Source organism: Gekko japonicus, unplaced genomic scaffold (assembly GCF_001447785.1).
Source record: "Gekko japonicus isolate JY-2015 unplaced genomic scaffold, Gekko_japonicus_V1.1 scaffold7640, whole genome shotgun sequence".
Taxonomy (NCBI): domain Eukaryota; kingdom Metazoa; phylum Chordata; class Lepidosauria; order Squamata; family Gekkonidae; genus Gekko; species Gekko japonicus.
In genome coordinates, this window is record NW_015177267.1 from 8094 (window position 1) to 14645 (window position 6552).

At 43.6% G+C, this 6552-nt stretch overlaps 1 pseudogene; it reads right to left on the reverse strand.

Annotated features, from left to right (window-relative positions):
- Window positions 1-4736: 4736 nt before the first annotated feature.
- On the reverse strand, window positions 4737-5658 carry LOC107124900 (annotated as a pseudogene).
- Between the last annotated feature and the right edge of the window lie 894 nt (window positions 5659-6552).

Here is a 6552-nt window from a genome sequence, read left to right on the forward strand (position 1 = left end):
GCGGCCGCCGGCGCTGGCCATAACGGAGGCACACGTGTTCCCACGGCCGCTCTCGGCGGGGGCGGGACTGGGGCCGGGCGGCTTCCTTCGTCGGCTCTCCGGCTCTCTTCCGCTTCGGGTAAGGGGCGGCCGCCGGCGCTGGCCATAACGGAGGCACACGTGTTCCCACGGCCGCTCTCGGCGGGGGCGGGACTGGGGCCGGGCGGCTTCCTTCGTCGGCTCTCTTCCGCTTCGGGTAAGGGGCAGCCGCCGGCGCTGGCCATAACAGAGGCTTGGGAGGGCGAGGGGTGGGTAGGAATTTCGGGGGGGCGCCAGCCCCCCAGCCCCCGCGAAGATTACGCCGGTGCATTATGCAGTAAGATAACAGGAATTCTGATACATTTTGAATATTTTAATAAACAAGGACAGAAAAAACGTCTGGTAGGGAAGAGTGTAGCAATGAACTGTATGTCCCTGACAGCCATGGCCTCAGGACAAGGATGCTAGGAATTGGTCCTTCTTGGTGGTCACCACGGCTTTGATGAACACTCACCTGGTACCAACTTGACCATCCTTTGATCCAAGCTTTCAGTAGAGTGGCTGCTGGCAGGACAGTCAACATTTCTTGATTAAAATTATATTATTGCCCCCAGAGCAGGTTTGTTTCTTTGTTTCATTTGTCCTACCCTGACTGCCCTGGAATCCTGTCATGTATTCAAGCTTGCTCTCTTCCCATTTCCTCTTAGCTTTTTCCCTTGACCCTGCGTTGTCATCCATATTGAGGTTTGACCAGTTGAGAAAGAAATGTGTTGGGCACTGGCTATTGGCTTGAATGCTACCTCTCTATTCAGCAAAGTTTAAAGATTTCCTTCAACCTTTCTTCAAGAGAAGAGCAATTTCAATCAGAGGAAAGCACCGGAGGCTGGACAAAAGCTTCAGATTTTTCCAAGTGGAGTTGTACGCAGTGTTCCCTCTAAGCTTAGTTAGTGTGAGCTAGCTCACGTTTTTTTAGCTTCCAACTCACACATTTTTATCTCAGCTCAGGAAGGATGGCTCCAGAGCAACTAATTTATGCAGTAGCCAAGTCGCTTGCTCACAACTTTAATGCCAGCAGTTCACAAAATGGAATTTGTGCTCACAGGACTCTCCAGTTTAGAGTGGACATTGGTTGTAGGATATAGTCTTATTGATCGTACGGCTGAAGGAAGACAGTAGTTTTGTTTTGCTGTGGCTTTTTTCATACTTCAAAGCAACTTCAGAAAAACTTTTCTTCCTAAACCATATACCTTTGTGTTGTTTCCCCTTTTAATTTTCTAAATGAAAGTGGGCAGAATTACTTAACTCAAGCACCACTCCTTTCATGCTGCCTTTTATTATCCAAGAAGGCTGTCCTCAGTCTTACAAACTGATCCATAAACAGCCTTGCTCCATTGCGATCTGATTTTTCAAAGCTGACCAGTCATGCTCCACATTCTTTGAGGCTTTTATACCTCATGGACTGGATCCAACCAGTTTTTCAGCTGGTGAAAAAAGGGAGGAGAGGTTCCCTTTGACCACCCAAAAAGACTTGGCTGAGGATCATGGGATCTGCATGGACAAAAACTGTAGTATGGAGGACAAATTGGTGCGATTGACCCAAAAGCTGGCTGGATCCGAATCCATAAATAGGTTTGGGAGTTTGATAAAAACAAAAGCTGGAATTTAAGGGAGAAAGTAAACCGAGAGAGGAAATCTGACTTTCAAGTCTGTCAACATTTATTTATTCATATTCCACCTCTACATATTAATATATTCAAGGCAACTGACAATAAGTGCTCAAAAGTGAAAGAACAAAAACAACAAAAACAGAAGAAACTTAAAAATAAAAGCTATTTACATCATCAAATAAAACATCTACAGACAAAACAGTTTGAATTATGACATGTATGCTATTACTTTTCCAGAGGAAGGCATCCAATTTGCTCAGTGAAATGGTGGATTATAGGCCAGATTAAATTTGGGAAGATTGTAAAACCCTAGAAAGACCGCCCCTAAAAATTAGAAACAGACTTCCAACAGAATAGAGGAAGGAAAGCTGTGGAAGTGGTTACACAAAAAGACGTTTGGCAGAAAAAGCTTGGGGGAATAAAATTATCTTTGACTCACACGTAAATGATAGAAAATTCAGTGCCAGGTGAGCTTCTCTGGGGACAGAGTTCAGAATCTTGGGCATCACTATGAAGAAGGCTGCTTACCCACCTAGCTTCTGAAGGAGGAAGTATCCAGCACAGGGTCTTTGAGGATGATGATCTTAATTGGTAGCAATTAAGATGATCTTAATTAATAGAAAAGTTTACATAGGATGCCACACTCCTTCAGGTATTCTGGAGTCATACAGTGAAGAAGTTTATGGGTAATAAGCAACATTCTGAGTTGTACCCAGAAGCAAACTGGCAGCCAGGGTAGCCTCTTTACAAGAGTCATTACAAGAACTCTCTGAACGATATCCAGTAAGAACCATTTCTTACCTGCTAGGCATATTGATTGATTACAGGTCTCAGAATGCTGTTGGGATTGCCAGTCAGTGGCAATGAGATCTTCTTCCTCAGAAGAAGCCCAAGTTGTGTGTGTCTCAGTTGGAGCTTTTTAGTGCTGTTCTTTATCCACCACCAGAGAACCTTCCTGCCATCTCTGCTATTACTGAATTTTTTATAAGACAGAAGCAATTGTAGTTGCAGTTGTTTTCCAAATGCAGACACTTTCCCCTGGAGGTGATGGAAATAACTAGCATCAAGAGAAGAACTCACTGGGGTCATTAGCACAGTCTCTTGAATGGAGTAAGAGTGGGAGGGGGTAAAATGACAGAAATAATACCTTTTCAAAGCCATGTATGTTTGAGGATTCTAGGTGTTCCAGCAATTGTTCCTTGGGGCTACTGTGAAGACTGAATGAATCATACATTATACATCATTTTACATGCATGACTTCTGGTGCTCTATGTCTCTTCCTCACATATCCAAGTTCTCAATGTCCCCTTATTGCAGCCGAGGTTTCCCTGTCCTTGTTCTACCTTACTGGCTCTTACATGATAGTATTCTGCAAGAATGGTGAGTGTGACAAACTCCTCTACCTGCTGTAATGACAGAATACAAGTAACATGGGGGTAACCACACATTTATGATCATGAGTATTGACAGAGTGGTGAACACAGAAAAGGTGCACAACCTGCTTAAAGTGTAGATACAGGTTTATTTAGGAACTAATATACTTGATAGTAAAAGGGAGAAGAAGAGGAGGAGGAGGAGGAGGAGGAGGAGTTGGAGATTGGATTTATACCCTGCCCTTTGCTACCCAAAGGAGTCTCAGAGTGTTTTACAATCTCCTTTCCCTTCCCTTCCCCACAACAAACACCCTGTGAGGTAGGTGGGGCTGAGAGAGCTCTTTTGAGAAGGTCACACCAGCAGCTGCATGTGGAGGAGTGGGGAATTAAACCTGGATCTCCGATTAGAGTCCACACTCCTAACTTGAGACAAAGTGTCATAACTACATCACTAGCTGTGAGAGTCAGACTATTTCCTAGGTGAAAGAGTAAATTGACCTAAGAGTAGCAATCTGGAGACAGACAAGGAACGATACGTCTTACTGCCTCCTGTAGGGTCTTCTTCTCTTCTTCTTTGTATTGAGAAGGGTTTTTTTTGTCAGACACTAGACACTAGGGATATGCATTCAGCATTTCTGAGCTAAATTAATACCCGAATCATGTCTTTTTGGCATGATTCAGGCATTAGTTAAACTGAATCAGATTCTCTAATCTGATTTTTTTTTACTGATAAGAGAATTCCGAATTAATTCTTGAATCCCAAATTTTTCAGCTTCATTATACCCTGTGGGGCCATTATAGTCAATGGCAAATCTCCTAGGGTATTTTCAGTATGCATTTTGATCAGTTTATAACACATTCACTATGTTACTGTCATTTGCAAAGTCAGATAATAATTTCTGACTGGCTACACAACATTGTAACATTACCCTTGTCACTAAGAAATGGGAAATATTACTCAGAATTCTTATTCTACTACACTTCATTTTGATTATTCCACAGACTATTCATGCCCTATAACTCAGGAGTAAAAGTTAAGAATGTTGACAGAGTTGTGTATAGAGCCTAGAAATTCTGAGACCCAGTTCCCCATTACTGTAGTCCAACAGATCTAGCAATTCATAGTGTCATGTGGGGGTAATGGTGGGGGATTTGTATTTGATACCATCAACCAGATTTTAGGCAGTCCAAATACTTTAGATCTAAATTTATGGGTAGAGGCCAGATTTTGGCGAAATTCCAAACCCCTTCCAGTGTGCTCCAAACACTGTCTCTCAGAGCACCATTTCTATCACAGGATAATTTCAAAAGTGATTTATGATATAGCATAAAGACTCACTATTCTAAATATGTATATCAAAGTTCTACCAGCTATGGAGAAATACTTGAGTGTGCCTGAAACTACTGACTGTAATTTTTAAAATGAAGGCTTCTAACATGTGTCCCACCCTCTGACATTTGTAGATCTGGGTATAAATCTCTTGATTGAATGCAACTCTCCCTTCTTCTTCAAATAGTGACTCATGAAAGCTTATATCACAAATAAATTCATCTTTAGCATTTCATAAGACTATTTTATTGCATTTAATACATGCATTGAGTACTAATTCTTCAATAACAATGCTAAAGAAAGTTACCCACAATTGTCTATGGCTTATAAATTCACTGCTTTATCCTATTAAGTCCTGCCTGTGGCTTTCCGAAGTGTCCCTTGCACATCCTTATTCCTCAAGCTGTATATGATTGGATTAAGCATAGGTGTAAGGATACCATACAGAACAGGCAAGGCTCGGTCCTGCTCCTGGGAGTATATGGAGTTGGGCTTCATGTATGAGAAGATTATGGTGCTGAAGTAGATGTTGACTACAGTGAGGTGGGAAGCACAGGTTGAAAAAGCCTTGAGGCGCCCTTCTTTGGTGCAGATCTTGAGTATGGCCAAGACTATGTAGACATAAGACACCAGGGTAACCAGAAAGGAACCCATTATCGCCCCTCCGCCCACCACAAAGGTAGCAATTTGATTGGCCTGGGTGTCAGAACAAGACAGTTGGAAAAGGGGTGGGATGTCACAGAAAAAGTGTTGAATGACATTGTCGCAAAAGAAGGACAAAAGAGATATCTTGCTAGAGTGCACACCTGAGTTAGCCAAACCTAAAATCCAAGCAGCAGCTGCTAAGCAGATACAAACTTTGGGATTCATGAGCACACCGTAGTACAATAAATGACAAATGGCAGCATATCAGTCATATGCCATTACACCCAGCAGGAAGCATTCAGTGCCACCAATAGAGATGAAGAAGTACATCTGGGAGAAGAAACCAGCTAGAGAGACAGTCTTGTCCTGCGAGAGGTAATTCATCAGCATCTTGGGAACAGTGGAAGTAGTATACAGAGAGATTGCCCAGGAACAAATACATGGGGTTGTGGAGTGTCCTGTTGAAACTGATGATGAGAAGAATAAGGGTGTTCCCAATCAGGGTCACGAAGCAGATGAGCAGAAAGAGACCAAAAAGCAGGAGCTGGGCTTTGGGGTTGCTGGAAAGTCCCAGGAGTATAAATTCAGTTTCAACTGTGGCATTCTTCGGCATTTGACGTGGTGTCTCCATCTGGGGACATATTGTAGAGGAGAGGGGGTTGTATGTGTTTTTTGTTGTTGTATGGCTCCGGTCACACGGGCAGGAAAATGCGGGGGGGGGGAGCGTAGCTGTTAGCCCCGGGGCAAAATAATGCTTTTTCCCTGTACACTGAAGTATGTGCATGGTCCGTTGGGTGCTTGTGTGCATCCATGGAGACTTGGGGGGGGGAAGCTTTTTGCGAGGGGACATGGGTGGGTGCCGGATGCCACCGGAAATGCGATCAGATGCCCGCCCTTGCCCCGCAGTTTTGCCGCGCGTATTCGGCAGGAAGCCTCGGGTGACCCACGGGAGCGCTACGCTTCCCAGATGTGCCGGTGAGATCGCGCCCGGAAAATCCGCCTATCTTCCATCTCTGTAGTGTGGCTAATGTTCCATGTGACTGCAGCCTTTGTTTAATATCCTCAAACATAATTATCTTAGGAACAATCAACAACAACGTTTTCCATACCAGTGTAGCCCTGTCTAGCCAATGCTCAGAAAGATCTGGGGAGCTATCATCCCCCTTTTGCTTTCCCACCTCCTCATGTTTTGAAAACCTAATTTTAAAGGGGTACAGAATATAAAAGAATTATAAAATAATAGAATGGAGTTGAAAACAAGTTTTTATCATTTTTGCCCACTTCTGGTAAATTTGATGCCCCTCCTTTGGGGGGAGGGGTTAGTTTGCCCTCTGAAAGTAAGGAGATCAAATACTGAGAGTGGCTGATCCATAAACTTAGCACAGCTACTGAGCAAACTCTGCCCAATCTTTCTATTCTCCTTGCTTCCATCATATAGCACAGTTCCCTAGCAGAGATTATAGCAGGAGGAGACTTTAGGGACCACTAACCTAGTGCTGCGGTGGCTCAAGTGGTTAAG